Genomic DNA, 17476 nt, shown 5'->3' with positions numbered 1-17476 from the left:
TTGAAAATAAAAAAATTGATCCAGAAAATCAGCAGACAACTCATGATGTAAAAGTGCTGGAGCAAGGAGTGTTGCAAAATGGAAACAGTAGAGATGGTTATGAATGGGCTGCACCAGGATTTTTCTGTGTAGTGGTTGCATTTGTCAATGAGATAAAAACCTGGCAGCAAATATAGCACTATTGACTTATGAATTATTTATTTGTACAGACTCAGTTTAAAAACAACAGAATAAGGAGCTCATGCAATTCACTGTAGCAAAAGAAAATATGGTGCTTGCAGTGAGGGGACATTAGAAAACTGTCTTGTTCCCCAATGTGTAGTACTGCTAGTAATTGTCAAGGAAAAAAATTAAAAGTCAGACGTTTTAATAGTAAAAAAAGGAAAAATAAATAATAGATTTTCCTGACAACCTTTTCTACTTGTAAGCTTTCTGCCCTGCGCACAGGGAGTGACACAGGCTCCGTGCTGAATGTCACTGTCAGCCAGAGCTCCAAAGGCAGCTGTAAATTCACATCTCACAGCAAGGAGATGGTTCCGGATAATGAGTATGGATTTTCTGTACATCATGACTCTGTGTCATCCAGCTACCACCTGTACTGAACCTAATGATTTGTCTGAATAAAGCAGTACTCCATAAACTTTACTGCTGAGCAAACAGCGCACTGTTGGCAACATCATACTCTGCTCTCCCTTTCAGCCCATCAAAAGATTACTCAATTACCATTTAAAATTTTATACTGCCTATGAAGTCAAGGACTGGAGAATTAGTAGTCAGCTTGAAGGTATTTTGAAAAGAGCAAATGTATCTTAATGTGAACAAGTGACAGGTTTGCATGTTAGTGTTAAAAGGACAAGCCAGTGTTGGTGTTAATTTTTTAGGATGTGCATAGTGAAGAACAGGCTGATGAAAATGATGGATTCTGTCAGCATCTAAGAGGGGATGATCAGAGATGCCTAGATTAAGGGAAATTAGAAACAGAAGAACTAGAAATTACAATTTCTTTTCCTTTTGGAAAAGTCAAGGCAAATGGTAAAGTAGTTAATTAGAAATAGGCTTGTGAAGCTTGGCATATTTTCTTTTCTTAAAAGCTGGGGTAGGTGTTTGTCTCTAAGGTGCTTTTTTCTCATAGCAGAATTTCAGGGAAGCTGCCTTAACCTTACATCTTATTTAAGGTTGAGTCTAAGTACAAAATATGAGTAACATCTTATTTAAAACTGGAAAGAAACTTACTTAATTTTATTGTGCTCACTGCCACATGGTCTTGTATAGTCACTGGTCAGAACAAGCACTGCCAATTTCAGGAATTCGTTTTCTAATGCAAAATTTTATAAAATTTCTATACAATTTAGAAATGCTAATGTACAAGGGATAACAAGAACTAGAAAAAAATCAAGAAGTACTAGAAAACTTCTGATAAATTCAGGAGTTTCCATCTATTTATTTAATTAAACCTCAATCATGACAAAATATGAAGATGTGTGAGTGCTGATTAAGAAGCTAAATGTATTTCTGAGTTTCCACACTGCTATATTGTGAGGGATTTTTAACTTACCATTTATTAAATGTGAACCATGTGAACCAGGATGTGAATCATCCTGTCAGATACTGAGTTAGGAAAGAGAGGAGTATGGAAATATGAGAACAGATAGAACGAGACAAGCTATTTGCACTCATCTGACATCAAGGTAATGCCTCAAAACTCATCTAATAGATGGTTTGCTACATTCAAATTTTCTTGCACCTTAGACTACAAAATGAAGTTAAATACAGAATACTCAGTTTAAAAACAAATAAGAATATGCTGCATATCTCAAATTAAGGGGGTTTGGTAGTCATGCTAGTAAGTTGCAGTAATTGTCCTAAACCTTAACTGTTACCAAAAAGCCCTTTGTAACAGGAATTGGGTGGGCCATGGCAATTATCTTCTCCTATGTTTGGGTGTCCTCATTAGGTGATTTTCCTATTGATTGGATGTCCACAGTGTTTGTAGTACCCAAGTAGGTTTTCAGGGATCCCAAGGTCTAGGATTTACCATCCACGTGATTCTAACTGAGGGTGAAAAAAACTTTCTGCAAAAGATTTGAGAAGAAGCCCCTTCTCCTGCTTGGAGAGGGACCACCCATGTTTTTACCTGAAAGTAAAGGTGCTACCTGAGCAGGTAGGTAGAAGTGGATCAGTCACACACGAGTTACCTCTAATGTCCACATCAGGAATAATTCCCAGGAGAAGATTGAGTCCATCAAAATATGCAGGGTTTTTAATACTGTTAACACCTGCTTTGATTGTGAACCCAATGCAGCCTCAGTCTGAGGAGAGCAGCAGTTGCCTTGGAAGTTGATCTGGTTTTTTTGAGTGCAGAAAATGAGGCTCATCTGCTTAATGAGTTACAGAGTGTTTTCAGACTTTTAAGGAGTTTTAAGTGTTACCACAGGGAAACAGAGGCCTTTAAAGAAACCTCACTAGGCTGCAAGAACTGTACTTCCTACTTTTTCAAAGAAATTTCTAGAACTGTAGGCTTCCTAATCACTGTCATGTGTGGAGATGCCCAGGCAGGTCTGTGATGAGTGCTGGGGACTGGAACATTAGTCAGTCCATCTGAACTGCTCTATCCAGACAAAATTCATAAGAACTTTTGATCTAAAATGCATTGCAAAAATTCTTCCACCAGCAGAAGCAGCTTCAGATGGTATCAGAGAAGAAATTTCCCAGAGATTACAGTTTATGGGGTTTTATTTCTCGCCGATTGGGATTGCATTTTTTGAAGGAAGAGAAAGTGAAAACAGGCTAAGTCAATTGTGTGAACAAAAACAGAGATTCTTCCTCAAACCCCAGAAATTATCCCTTCTGCTTAAAATGTTGTGCCCATTTTGATTTTATTATATGCTACACTGCAAAACCAGAACATGCATGAAACCTGTGGAAGTTAAAGGGGGAATTTCAGGGATTGTAAGAAATATTGGGCATAAATTTGAAATTAGATGTGGATAGCTTATTTAGTATCTTTTTTCAAGTGCTGTGTATTCAGAATATATCCATGGTTGAGGGAAGCACTTAACTGTAAGCACTAAAATTGTATTGTTCCCTTCTAAAGCTGTTAAACTTATGATGTGGTGATGCTGAAGGTTTCAAAGGAGTGATTATTACTAAATAGCAAATCATACCAAATCAGTGGTGTAACAAGAACACGGGCCATGTGAAGTTTCTGAAATAACTCGCATGCAAATACACCAAAAGGTATTATTTCACATCATAAGACTGACAAGCAAATCACTGGGCCAAATCCCAAGAAATGATGTAGAAGGACCTTTTTTTCTAATAAATTGGCCACAGTTAATGCTACAGACACTAAATTGATACTCCCTTTGTAGTAGGCTGGTTGTAAGTGGTCCAGGAATTGTCATTCTATTGCTCTGTTGGTTTTCTTTGGCAGCATAAAGATATATCTGTTACTTCAGCTGACAACAGCAAATAGGGCAGAACAAAGAAAGGCATTGCTAGTGATGGAGGTAAAGCCTCCAATAACAATTGCCTGCCTGAGAGACACAGACTTTGCCCTGTTCTTCTTGCACAAAAGTTAAATAGTCAAGAAAACTTTGTGTAGTACAGTCCAGACTTTAGGAAAATAATGCAGCTAATGCCAGCCATGAGAGTATTTGTTTTGCTAAGGTTTCGTGATTCACATTCAGCTTTCTACTGTTCTGAAATATGCACATTCCATTTTCCTCATAACATGTTCATTCTTTTCTGTTAAAGAAGAAAAGCAGAGTGGAGCAAGTTTAGTCACTACATGTTGTTTATAGTTGCTAAACTCTTGCTGCTCTTCTGGTAAGATAATTTCAGGCCAAGAGTGATTCTATTTCCATGTGTACCACTCCAGTTCAGCAACATTTCTACAGCTGTTTGAAAAGCAGGGTAGGAACTTCTTAAAATACCTTTCTTAAAGCTCAGATCAAAAAGTTGTTTTATGTATTGTCACAGATTAAGATGGAGAGCTTTTTTTAAAAGAAAAAGTTCTCTTTGTCCCAAAAATCTCTAAAATTTATTCAGTTTCCTCTCTGCCTGGGGCAGTGCTGAAACTTGGCTAAATAAACCAGAAAAATACAATTTTGTTTGCAAGACTGATGTTCACTTTTCTTTGGACAGGTCATACTGAAAAAAACTCTTAATAGTAAACACCTGTAGTGAATTTGTATATGGTATTTTTAATGGGATTAATGATACTGACTTTGGTAGCTTTGTGTTAGAAGTTTAAACAGAAGTAAGAATGCTAAATAGAGCTAATCTGTACTTACTAATCCTTCTGGATATTACTTCTACTACAAATGTATAAATAAAAAAAATAAATCACATTGCCAGATACCTGAAACACACAAAGCTCTTACAGGAAAATAAACATTGTGGCCACGAATAAGAGTCTGTGTTCTCTTTTTCACTGAGAGCACAAACTGAAATCATGTCAACTAACACTAAATGTATTCAGGTCAGTTAATACAATTTGTGTTTAAAATTTGTGCTTTATTTTTTGCTTGTGTTAAAACCAGACTGGTTCACTAATGGAAGGTACTGGTCAGTTTATGGGACCAGTTTGTTCTGAACAGCCCTTTGGCAGGTGTAGAGAAACTGTAGGTTTATTAAGCTAATTAAAATTAAACCTAATAAAATCAAGCGGAAACATAAGTCATAATAATTCTTTTCTTAATAAAATATTATGTAGGAACAGTTAAGAGTTGGTAGTTCCAAAGTCTATGGAATTACATGAACTAGCTCTGTTAGTTCTGTTTTCAGGATTATTCTGTGCATTGATTTCTAAAATTATTAGCCTGTGACACAGAGATGAATTGAAATTTGTATTTTCAGTGGTTATGAAGCTCCAGATTTTGCCTCTGGGCAATTTTATTTTATTACCTGGTGTATTTGATATTCATAATAAATTTCAGAGTTGATTTAGAAGCTTGGGTCCATAAGGTAATTATTGAAACCTTTGCAGTTTTTTTCATGTGCATAGTTATAATTTTTCTAATCAATCTCAATGTAACCATTTAACACTTTTCTTCCTAAACGTGTTTTCATAAGGCAGGTATGATTTTATTCCTCTACTGCTGTAAAGGCCATCAAATTCTATATCCACAAAATAAGATGTATTTCTGGGTGAAGGTCGCAAGTAATTAAGCCTCCAAGGCACTATCTTATATTGAATCTTGGCAGCCAAAAAGGCAACATTCATTATCTTTTACACATCTCCCTTGGAAGCAATTGATGCTCATTCCATCTGAGCTGTTACAGTCTCTGGCAGGAATGGGCTATCGGGAGTGTTCCAGAGCTACGGCCCTTCTGTGACACACTGGAGAGCAGATTCTGCTTTTTCTGCTTCCAAGAGATTTTAGGATTCCGCATCATGGCATTGCCCCTCTGACTAGTGTCTCATTGCACTGCTGGAGGATGTTTGGTGCTACTGAGATGTTCTTCGAGGTGGAGCAGTTACCTTGCAACTCAAAATGTGCTCATGCACTGCTGCATTTCTCATATAAACAGTGTGCTGTGTACTGGCACTTTTCACAAGGTAAGTCCTTACAAGCCACAGAAAGAAAATTTCACATGGTTATTGCTTTACAAACTCAGGCCCCCTGTCAGTACTGGTCAGATGAGCAGCATTTTTTGTGATGCCGTGTGATTGACACTGAGCTGTGCCGACACCCACAGGTTAGGGAAACAGCAGGATAAGGAGGGTTCTGAAAAGATCAGTGCTGTGCTAAACAGCTTTTCAGTCAGAGTTTGTGGAGTTGCTAGTTGGAAATAACAAAGGGTTCTGCTTGCAGTGCTGTTTGAGCTAACCTTGAGCACACACCTGACATTCACAGCTCAGTTACTACTGTGTCACAGTATTTTCATGCACTATGGGCAACACAGCAGCACAGTCCCAAACTCTGTCTTATATCCAAGAGGGAACATCCACTCCTTTCCCGTTCCCTGCATCCATTCCTGCTTCTGCACTCAGAGCAGAGTTGATCTTGTCCCTTGGTTGCTGCTGTGAGTTGTGCTGTTCTGGCCCTTTGACTCAACATGTACAGCCTCCTTGAGCTGTGTGCAAGCCATCTTCTGAGCAGCCTGTTCTGGGGGTCTGCTCTCTGCCCTGAAGATCAGCCCTGCTTTAGGACACAGCCCCCACCATTGTCCGGCTCTGGCTCCTTTGTGTCACCCCTGGTCTGTTCTCCCCCATCCGCCCCATGAGCCATATCCAAGGAGACTGCAGACCCTGCCCTCATGGGAAGCACAAAGCAGGTCCTGCCCATTTCAGAGCCTTGGCACAACACACAAATCATTTAAGAGCTCATGATCTGCCCTCTCTCGGCTATTTTTTGGTGGAATAGTTAAGGCAATACCTTGGAATGGTTTAACTCAGCACTTCTTATTTAATAAAAGAACTTGAAAAGGGGTTTTCTTAAATTCAAGCATGAAAAATAGAAAATCATTGACATCCTGGTCTTACCTACTACAATTTGTTGTCACTCAAGATCTAGTCCTTGTAGCAGAACTAAAGGTAGATAGAGACATGTACACTTCTACCTGCTTTTTGCAGAGAGTGAGTTTTAAATTTAGACAGAAAATGGATGTGAGAGTAGAGATCAACATCTCTAATCTGTGCTGAGTTCAACATGAATTTCAGCTCTACATTCTGAATCCTGCTGCTGAAATCTGTAGGTGATCATTTTTTCCAAAGGGTGTGGGATGGCAGTGGGTCAGTCACGCCCTCCTCACCTCACACTGCTCTGCCTGTGCTGTCCCATCACATCCAAACCTCTCCTCCCTTTCTCCACTCTCAGACATTGCTTAAAGCCTTTATTTGCTTCCTTCCCCACCCCCATTCTAGTTTTTTGGAAGTTGGAGAGATTTTGGAAGGGTTTGGTTGGTTTGTTTTCAGACAAAACCAGTTTGAGAACCTTGCCATTTCTCCTGTGCAGTGGGATAGCTGCAGAACATTCCTTTGTGTTCAGCTGCCAAGACAGAAATGTCAAAGTAAATTAAAACACACTTGCTACTATAATTTAATGCACATATAGGTGAGTATTTAAGAATATTCACAGCCTTGTGAAAACAAACACATTTTCAGAATGTTTCCTCACAGAAAAACTCAGCATTTGCTGTATCTCTGTCCAAAAGCAGCCTCAGTAAGATCAGCAAGTTTGTTTGGAAGTTCAGATTCACAGCACAGTTCAAAACCGAATGCATTAATGGACCTAAAGGTTTAAACTGTGACCTTGTCAATAAAAAATCAGTATATTTTTATATCAGTATATAAAAGCAGTATATTTGACTATCACAAATGGCAATTAATCCAATGGTATAGGATTTTCTAATGTTGGCATGTTAATAAAGGATTAAAAGCAGAAAACTTACTTAAATAGCATGTAAAACATGAGTAAGCATGTAGTATTTGCCTTGCATTTTCTAGAAAGGCCAAGAGGGTCATGGATAGACCCACCTGAACAGCTCTAACAAAGCAGGTTTGGAAGTTAAAGAATAGGTTTACATGTAATGTGAAATGTCTTCCCATCCATGTATCACATTTTAGCTATTTGGTGAAGGTTTAATTGTGATTAATTTCATTTGTTCTCTAGGTTGCAGGGGATTTACAGATAGCAGTGCAGTTTCTTTCCTCTTTAAGAAAGTTCTTCAGTATTTATGTTGTTTGTAAATTATTTTTCTGGACTAGTCACCACATTGACAGACTTTTTAGATTATATAAGTGGCCCATTTTTTTCAAGGAAAAGTGCATCCTTTCCTATCTTCCCTTATTTTTACCTGATTTCTAAGAATTCAGACAATACATCTCAGTCTTTCTGAAAATTAGGTAAATAATGATTAGCCTTACACCCATCGTATCAGTGACCACCTGACATTTAGCTGATTGATGATGCAGGAACTTCTTGGGTAAGAAACAGTTCTATGTCCAATGCAGTATATTAGTCCAGTATACAGAAATCAGACAATGTGGCATGAAACAAGAAATACCCTTGCACTCAGCTATCCCATTACATCACAGAGAGTAACTCGTGTGCAAAGAGTTTGTCAGATGCTTCAGAGACCTGCAAGATACAAACATTGCTCAAGAGGAAGAGAGAACAGAAGTGAGACTTCCCTAGAGGCTCCTTACTGCGACTCCCATAAAAAGAGGTTCATCCCAAGTGAGAGGGACCACAAAGTGCTTCTGCCTGTTGCATGCAGAGAAATGCAGAAAAGTATTTCAAATGAATCTCTGGGTACAAGAGATCTGCATTTTCCATGAACATGGAAGTTTTCCTAGATAAGGATTTTGCTGGCTGCTGTGCTCAGAAGCCTGTCTGCAGGGGGTGGGTGCCACATGCTGTGTGTACAACAGGTGGTCAGGGAAACAGGGACTAGATTCTGCCCCAAAAGAAATGTCAGACTTTGAGAGTCTTCACCACAAAAAGGAAAATGGATCATTCAGTGAACGATCAATCACTGCCTAGCAATTACCTGAATAATTTGATGTAGTCTCTGAGGGGAAGCCAAAATTTCTTTCCATTCCAAAATATTTTGTAGTTATGACTCTGTTTAGAATTGTGGCTTGGCAGCACCAGGTCGGACTTCTAAGAGATCAGGATTGCCCAGACAACATTTTTTCCAGCCTGTGAGTAATAGCATCAAGTCAGCTGTGCTCACATCTGGCCATTTCAAGAATAATCAAAGTTGCAGGGTTTTAGTAATCTCACTGCAGAAGCAGCATTCCCAGGCAGAGCTGGAGCCTTTTGGGATGGGGTCAGAGAAATCTGATTACTCCAGAAAACATCAGAGCAGAGAACATCACTGTTCCTGTCTTGAACTGTCATTACAGATACAAACTGCAGCACTCAGTGCTGAACACTGTGCTGGCTCCCCACTTGTCTTTGCAAGTCAGGAGAGGCTGGATATTTCTGCCTCCCTGCTGTCATTAACTGCAGGACCCTTGTGGGAAACCAAAATAGTGCAAAGCTAGAAGTAATTCTCAAGGGGTTGCTATCACACACAAAAATGCCTTGGAGAATGGGACTTGTTAACCTCTCCTGAGTGCTCCTTACACCTGCCTTCTCCAGACTGAATCCCCTAATGCCCTGCAGTTCCAGAGTGAGATGCTCAGTAAACCCATTCTAATAAAGGATGCACCAGCAGGCATGCACTGGATTTGGCAATAAATAGTTAAATTCCAACTTAATACCTGAGAGGTATGTTTATTTTAGTAACAGTATACTGTGAGGCACAGGGATACCTAGAAAAAACACTTTGATAGAATAAAAATGCTGTCTTTTGTTATTTTTTTTTTGTTCCTACTTTAATTTATATTTTTCAGCAGAAGGATCGATAGTAATCCAAAGACATTAAAATAAAGCTGATTCTACAGAATAGAGCTCAAGGTATCTGCTGGATAAGCAGTCTTTTCCCTTAAAACAATAAGTTTCAAATTACTTTTCTTTGAACAACTTTTTCTATTCAATTTTATCTATTTGAGGCTTTCTTCACCTTTCTTCTGGATCTTCTTTAAAGTCTTACATCTCACTCATCCTGTCTCAGAACAGCCACTCATTTTAACAGCACAGCCATAGTCCCCAGTTCTACAGCATGAGCCACAAAAAAACCTAAAGATGAAGATTAAGAGGAAAGATTAGAGATCACAGGATAGCTCAAAATCTGGGTTTCCTGCATTTTAATGCAAAGTCCCATTTCAAGTCCAGAACGACCATGACAGCTTTTTCTTTCATTTCAACTTTTTCACTTTCAGTCTACGCTTCAACTCCAGGCCGAATTCTCCCTGTTTTCCACCCCCCAAATTACAATGAGTGCCAGGCAAATGCTCTCATTTGTGTCTGTGCCTGGTTCAAGGGAAATCTGTTGAATCCAGTCAGTGATTGATGGCTGAGGGACTGACCAGACCTGGTTAGAAATTACCAGCTGAGTGGCAGTAATTCATCATTAGTGATACCCACAACCTGGGAACTGGCAGGCAGAGGAAGGGGGCCCAATGTCCCACTCAAAGGCAGGCAGGGCACAGATCCACCCCACAGGGACTGGGGATGGAAAAGAGGGAGAGTATGCTGCCTTCCTCCCCTTTCTCATTTTTAGTTCATTTGCCAAGAAGGATTTCCCTTACCCAAGACTGACACTTTAATGAGCAATCTGTGCCAGCTCCACTAAACATCCCAGCTGCTTTTTAACCTTTAAATCAAACTATTCTTTAATATGTTTTCATTTCCATTTTTTTTTGCCATAGTTGTGCTAAATCTTTCACCAGCAGGACCTTCACTCACATTACATGGAAAAACTCACTTCCCCCAAAACTATAGTATCTTTTTGACTAGAATGAGAGAGAAACACATTCTCTTTTCAGAACTTTAGTAACACTGACCCTAGAAGATTGTTACCAGCTTACTTTTGGACTTGGATATACCTCTCCCTCTAGGTGCCCCTTTCTACTCCTGCCACATAAATAATGAAAAAAGTCAATATGAGAAGCATCTGTAAACACCTCTACTAGCAGCTGACTGATATTTTTCAGAAGCTTTTTCAGAAGCATTCAGAATGCTGAATTCAGAAGCATTCAGAAGTGTTTGATTGTATAGCTTTAGTATGTGTGAACTCACCAAAGGGTAGCAGAGAAAAATGTAATTAAATACGGTTGTGTATATATATATGTATATATGTATATGCATATCTATAGTATATATGTATATATACTGTTGTATAACTACTCTTTACCCCAAGCTTAGCATAATTTATAGAAGTAAATTAGTCTGGTTTAATCACTGTAATGAAAGGAGTGGTACTGTTTTCTACAGTTGTATCCTAAATTCGTAGATAAAAATAAACAAAAGCTTTGCAGGGCCAGAGGTCACTAATTTTGATGGCTACTTTTTCCCAGGTAATTTAACTCTTAAGAAAATGTTTAATTAGGCATAAATAAGCAGACATAATTTAAAAGGTAAATTGGAGAGGGTATTGCATGATGTCTTTATTAAAGGCATAGCAGTAAATAGCTACTTTTAAAAAGACAGTATCATGCCAGTGTCGCAGGCACAGGGCCTGCAAGGCCTCCCTGGCATTCAGCAGCCTAAGATAGAAAATGCCGAGTCATGATGACTGGACCTTAGGAACCCCTCCCGCTCTTGGACCCTTGCTTATCTCTCTGTAAGGCTGTAGGTCACTTTAACCCTTACGATTGGACAATTCCCAATCCTCCTTTACCCTATATAAACCCCTGCTTCTGCCCAGTTCAGCAGAGGAGCTTTCACTGAGAACCTTTCGCAGAAGAGCTGTCCCCGAGAAGATCAATAAAGACAAGCTGCGGAACCTCATAACAACTCTTCTCCTCTCTGTCCCCGTGTCTTCCAGCTGCTGTGGCCCGCGGCCCCTTGCAAGATAAGAGCTGAAATCACAAATGAGCTGATAATCACTAGCTGATATCACTAAAGCTTGCTAAGGTGGCTGGCCAGGAGCTGCTTGGGAACTCAGACAGGCAGTTCTGAACAGGACTGAGCTATCTGGGGATCTAATGCAGCCATATGGGGACACCGTAACCCAGCAAGCAGCATTATGCCAGAATCTCATATCCTCATTTTCCCCTTCCTGTTTTCTCTTATCTCTCATTTAACGAGTGCAGTGGTTGAAGTTTTCTTGTCATTGAGAATGCTTCATACTGAGGTAAGATGACATTTGAACAGACCAGTATGGAATTATGAGTATTGAATTAGCAGTATAGAATATGATGCTGCTGGAGTTCTTCAAAATTTTAATTTTTTATATGTTTCAAGATTTATTGCTGAAAATTTTTAATTTTTTTACTCTCTTCGATAATGGCAATGCTGTCCTACTCTGGAGGATATATCTCAGCTGTCAACACTGCTGCTTAAAAAGAAATCAGAACACTTCTAGTTCTCAAATTTGAAGCCATTGTGATAGTGTCTAATGTTACTGCAGTCTGGAGATTTCTGTGACCAGTTACTGAGATGAATGCAATTCTATACTCTGCCATTTCTTTGGTGTCCCTGATTTATCTCTCAAAGCCTTTATGACTTTACCGTTGGCTTTTATGTAGAGGCAGAGCAGGTCATGTGGTTATCCAGAGGAATTGATATGGTAATTTTCTTCAAGCTGAGTAGGTGGAAATAATTAATGGACTGCTTTATTGATGTACATAGATTACTGATTCTCTCTGTGGTTCCAATTCCCAGCCTCAATAAAGTAGCTTTAGATTTTATCTGAGGTACCACTAATTACACAGGGCAAGAATAATCACTGCACAAATACAATTTTTATGGTATTTTACGCTATTGCTAGGGCCAGTGCTAAGGCTTAAAAATATAAACAAAGATGTGCTGATGGATAAGTTGACACCTTTCATTTAAATTCATGAACTCTGGAGAAACTTAAATTCAGAGAATCTGTGTTCTTGGAAATTGAGCAAACTTCAAAGAGGAATTTGCAGGCTTGGTGCAGTAAAACAGAAATAACCTGACTGTCCTACCTAGACTTCACCTCATGTCATTGACAGGGATCAGTAGCAGATACCTTGGGAAAAACAAGCATCTTTGAAAATAAACACCATAAAAATTGGATCACATTTGCCACTTTTTGTCTCTCCATGCCTGGTGCAGATTTTAAGCAAGAATTTTGGCAGTTCACATCACTGTGGTATTCATCCTAGAGTTCTGTCTGACCTGAATGAATTTGTTCATTTTATATGTTTGCACTAAAAGTCACTTTTCTGGTACTTGATTCTGAGACAGTTTCTCAGATTCATTCCTCATAAAAGAGCTCCTGTGTGGGAACATCCCTTGACACCATTTTGTGAGCAGTAGGGAAAATAACTCATACAACTTTTCTGACACATAATGTTTCCTGTGCTGCTCTTACAACCTGATCACCAGCTGGTCCAACACACTCAGCCAGTGTCCTTGCTTCTTATACTCTTAAAAAAGTTATTGGTGGCTTTTAAGAACTTTCAAAATTGTTCTTTGATATCTTCTCCTGGCAGGTCTTATTTTAGTTTTTTATTTAACTCGTCAGAGTTTGTCACCTTTTCAATTTTTCTTATTTGGACAGCATTTTTTAAAAATGCTCCCTTACTTCCAGTCACCCTATTTATTTCCTGTATTTGAAGTTTTCTGACTTCTGTCCCCTGTTTAAACAAGGGCTCAAAACAAACAAAAACACCTTAATTCTGGTGGCAATTTAAATAAGATTCTTCATTTCTATCTAGTTCTTCACCAGGTTGCACAAAAATCAACTACACAAGGCTTTTCATTCCTAAAGAGATGTTAATTCATTATAGTGGGATATCTCTTACACAATCATCAAATCACTAAGGTTGGAAAAGACCTCTGAGATCACAGAACCCTTAACCGAACACCCCAGACCCACAACTAAACCATGACCCCAAGCACCAAATCTACAAATTTTTTGGATGCAAAAAGTGTTGCTTCTATAGTTGCTGCTAAAGCAGAGTCCTCGCCTCCAGTCATTTCATACTGGATACCTGTCCACAGCCCTTCAAGGACCCAGTTCTTTGAGTCCAGCATGATTTTTTATTGCAGTCAGGCAATTCAGATGTCATACACAGTACACCCTTGTTCCCATCCTAGGAAAACTGTTGGCTCTTCTCAGCACAAATGCAAACTGTTCCCTGCAGGCTATACCATTCTGCTTATCTGCAAGTTTGCTGTCTCTATGGAAGGACATCCTTCTGGGACACCTTTCTCTCATTGCTTTCCTCTGGAGAGGGGAGGCTCATATTTATTTCAGCAAATCCTTGGTACTCATCACCAGAATAGCTCTCAGTCCTTCCATTATTTTTCTAGCTGCTTTTGTTTCACTGCTGTTTTGCATAGGCTTGGTAAAAGCCATCAGAATCCCTCATCCTTTTGTGTCATGGTGATACTGAAGCATCTTCATCTATCTCAACATAAATTGTTCCCAGTAAATTGAAGAGAGCAGCTGCAGTAAGATACAGATTAAATAAAGAAGTCAGAGATTCCTGCAGAGGTATAAAATGTAAGTAATTCACTTATCCATATAACACACACACACACACACACACACACACACACACAAATCTGTTGTCCATAGTGTGCCAGCATAGAGAGGATATAAACTCTGAATTTTCTGTTAGGAGAAGATTGAAGGCATTGATCAGACACTTACAAACTTATGATCTGATGTCTGTGTAATATGTTTCCAACAACTCAGCTCCCAAGCAGTTCAAGTTTAGGGGGATTTATAGAGGAAGCAGAGATGACACAATCACTATATTCAGGCTTTGGGTACAATCACCAGGAGCTGGAGCATCTTGTTAAATGATATTTTGAGCTGGTATTTGGCCTTCATGCAAACTAGAGAGTCACAGTAGCTCCTGTACAGTACAGGAATTGTCTAAAATGCTTCAGAGGTCCACACACAAAAAAGCAGCATATGCCACACATGAGTAGATTTTTATAGAAATACAACATAATTATGGGATAGAAGATACTGTTTCATTAATGACTTAAGCCCAAGTAGAACCTTGCCTGCTAGTTAAACTGGAATAAAAAACAGCGACTATTTTTATATGTTTTCCTACACTCATACACCTGATTTCTTCAGACTAAACAGTTAATTCAGTAGCTGTGTTTAATTTAAGCCTTAGCTTCCTACATGAACATTCTTAGATTTTTCTATTACAGTTCTGAATACTTTTAGATCACTTTGGGCATCTAAGCAGTAGCACTAATTAGTTTAATTAAATGTAATCAGACATTAATGTTGCTTAATATCCCCATCCTCTGGTCAACTTAGGTGTGCAGTCCTAAATCAGTCATCTTAATTAACCTTGGGCTGAAGCACAGGTAGAATCACTCAGATCTGTGGGGTGAGTGCAGCAGTGGGGAACTTTTCTCTTTGTGTGCCCAGAAATAGCAGCAGGACTGGAGACGTCCTGGAGCTCCAGTCTGGGGTGTTTAGACAGGAATCAAAAGATTTCCGCTCACATCACATGTCTGATAACAGCTGTGACCTTTGTAGGGCAATGCCACAACTCTGCAGCTCCCTCCCCTCAAGTTCCAGGCTGTTGTGACAGGCACAGCAGAGAATGCAGGGTTTCCTGTCAGAAACAGGAAATAACATTATAAAACAACCCCTCCTAGCAGCCCTTTTCCAGTGCAGCTTTTCTGGGTCAATTCCACTTGCATCATAAATTGTTTTGCTATCAACTTGAAGACAATGAGCTGATGTGTTTGGTTTGCTGTTTTATTGCACTTACCATTGTCTAGGTCTTTAATTTCTTTTAAAAACTTGCTAAAGACTTGTTTTTTACCAATTCCAGAAATATTTCTGGCCAGAATGTTTGGGGTTTTTTAAAGTAATACTAGATACTATTGAAGCAACAGATTTCCCATGCAATATTTCCCCCCACCTTGATTCTACAGCTCTACAGTTTCATTAATTCAGTTTTTAAAATAACACCAATAACACAACAGGGGAATTAATCAAGGGAAACCAGGCTCTCTCAATTAACCTACACTTTTATTTTAGGCCTCTGTATAAAAGGGATTTTCTGTCTTATAAAAGCTGAAGTGAGCTGCTATGGTATTTGTCTTCAGAAAAAGCACAACTAGTTGTGAGATGGCTTGGTTTTAATTACATTACACTTTCTCTATTCAATTTCACAGCATTGGGACTATTGTTTAGTATATTCTATGAACTTCTCTAAGCTTCTAAGTCCACAGTGGAAGTGGGAGTTGACTGGGAGGGCAAACAGAGCCAAAAAAATTCTTAAGACCATATTGCCTATTTCTTTTTCAAATCCCACAAAGTTTCACTTATTTTAGGGGCCTTCCATCTGACCTTCTTTGGGGTGGCACACAGGGTTTGTTACTTAAATAAAAGACTACTGACAATTTGATATGGGCATCTGCAATTCCACCTATTTTGGGTGCTATTCCCTGATCATTGCTTTCCCATGACTGTGAAGCATTCCACCATCATCCCTCCTCTGAGCTTTTCATGCAGTATATCCTAAGAAAAGTTGCTGATTTGATTGTCTGTCTCAGGTGTTAAAAAAACATAAGTCGCCAGCAAATTTAAGGTATTAGTAGCACATAGTCACATAAAATTTGTATGCAAGGCAGCTTTAAGCTCTGCTGGCAGCACCACGTCCATTATGGCTGTTAGAATTCACCTGCACCTGCATCACCTGTGGCTGCACAGACACACTGGCACTAAGAATAAAAAAGTTTCAGCTTTTTTGAAAAGTGAGTTTTCTCATATTTTGTAATTAGAGTTAACATTTGTAGATGACAACACTTGAACTACTGGAGCAGGCAACAGCTGCAAAACACTTTCCATCACTCCTGCACAAACACAACAAAGTTTTGCTGTGCAAGCAGCAACCTAAGAATTCTCCAGAAAGTTTATCTAATTTTGTGGAAAAAGTGACATGAAATACAGGTTAACCCAACCAAAGTTTTACACCTACATACACTCAAACTTCAAAGGCAAAAAACCTGAGTTGTATAAAACACATGAGGAAAATACCAAGATAACCCTTGTCCTAGGGCTACATTATTTAGATTATATTTTCCACCTTTCTCCCCTCCAAGGAATATCCTCTCAATGTGTTAACCCAATGTAAATGTGAGGTTCCAATCCCGCCAAAATTCTTTGTAGCTGCCCCTAGAGTAGCCAAAACTTGTAATCAGGAGCAAACATTCACACTACAAAGTCCTGTATCCAACTAACTACAGCAACAAAAAAATCTTTTTATAGCCCAGGTGGGTTGTTTTCAGCTCCACTCACCAGGCAAAGCACCTGTGTTCCTGCCCCAGGGCCCCAGTCTTCCCCAGTCTCGGTTTGGAGGCTTTGTCACACATGGTTTAGGCATCAGAAGAGTGCTTTGAGGCTTAAAGGCCATTAAAACTTTTAGCAACATATAAAAAGAAAAAAATCAAGCAAAAAACATTTCACAGGAAGATTTCAAAATTTTCAGCTGCTACACAAAACTACAGAACAATTGACATGGTCAAAGTTGCAGACACAAATTAAATAATGTCCTTTGTGTATCTTGTAATTGCACTCCACTCATTTACAGAAAGGTTTTCAGTAGCCAAAGAGAAGTCCAGGTTGATCTTGTCTGTAAATTGCAGATGAGATGCAATGTGACCCTCAGCTGCAGTTCTCTGATACGCAGCAATATGTAGTTACATCACATTTTTTTCCAGTTAGAAAATGCAGGAAGTCAGTTTATCCACAGTCAGTATTTCCTCCTTGTTCCAAGCCGTTGCATGCCCAGGGAAGGAACTTACCTTTACTCACTACCAGAGTGTGACTTCTCCAACAAGATTTTTTTTAATATCAAAACTTTATCTAAAGAAAGATTTGGGTGAGCAGAACAGAAATAGGTAGAGCCTCAAGAGAGCAATCTCTTCTCCAGTATCACAGTGTTATAGATATA

The 17476-nt window shown here is 39.0% G+C and overlaps 1 protein-coding gene across 4 annotated transcripts in view; it reads left to right on the top strand.

Annotated features, from left to right (window-relative positions):
• The window catches only part of CA10 (carbonic anhydrase 10), a 222536-nt gene that overhangs the window by 67757 nt on the left and 137303 nt on the right, over window positions 1-17476 (top strand). The gene's annotated exons all lie outside the window — the stretch shown is intronic.

This window comes from Motacilla alba, chromosome 18, assembly GCF_015832195.1.
Source record: "Motacilla alba alba isolate MOTALB_02 chromosome 18, Motacilla_alba_V1.0_pri, whole genome shotgun sequence".
In the NCBI taxonomy this organism is placed as follows: domain Eukaryota; kingdom Metazoa; phylum Chordata; class Aves; order Passeriformes; family Motacillidae; genus Motacilla; species Motacilla alba.
The sequence above is the reverse complement of the archived record's forward strand: the minus strand, read 5'-3'. Positions and strand labels throughout refer to the sequence as shown.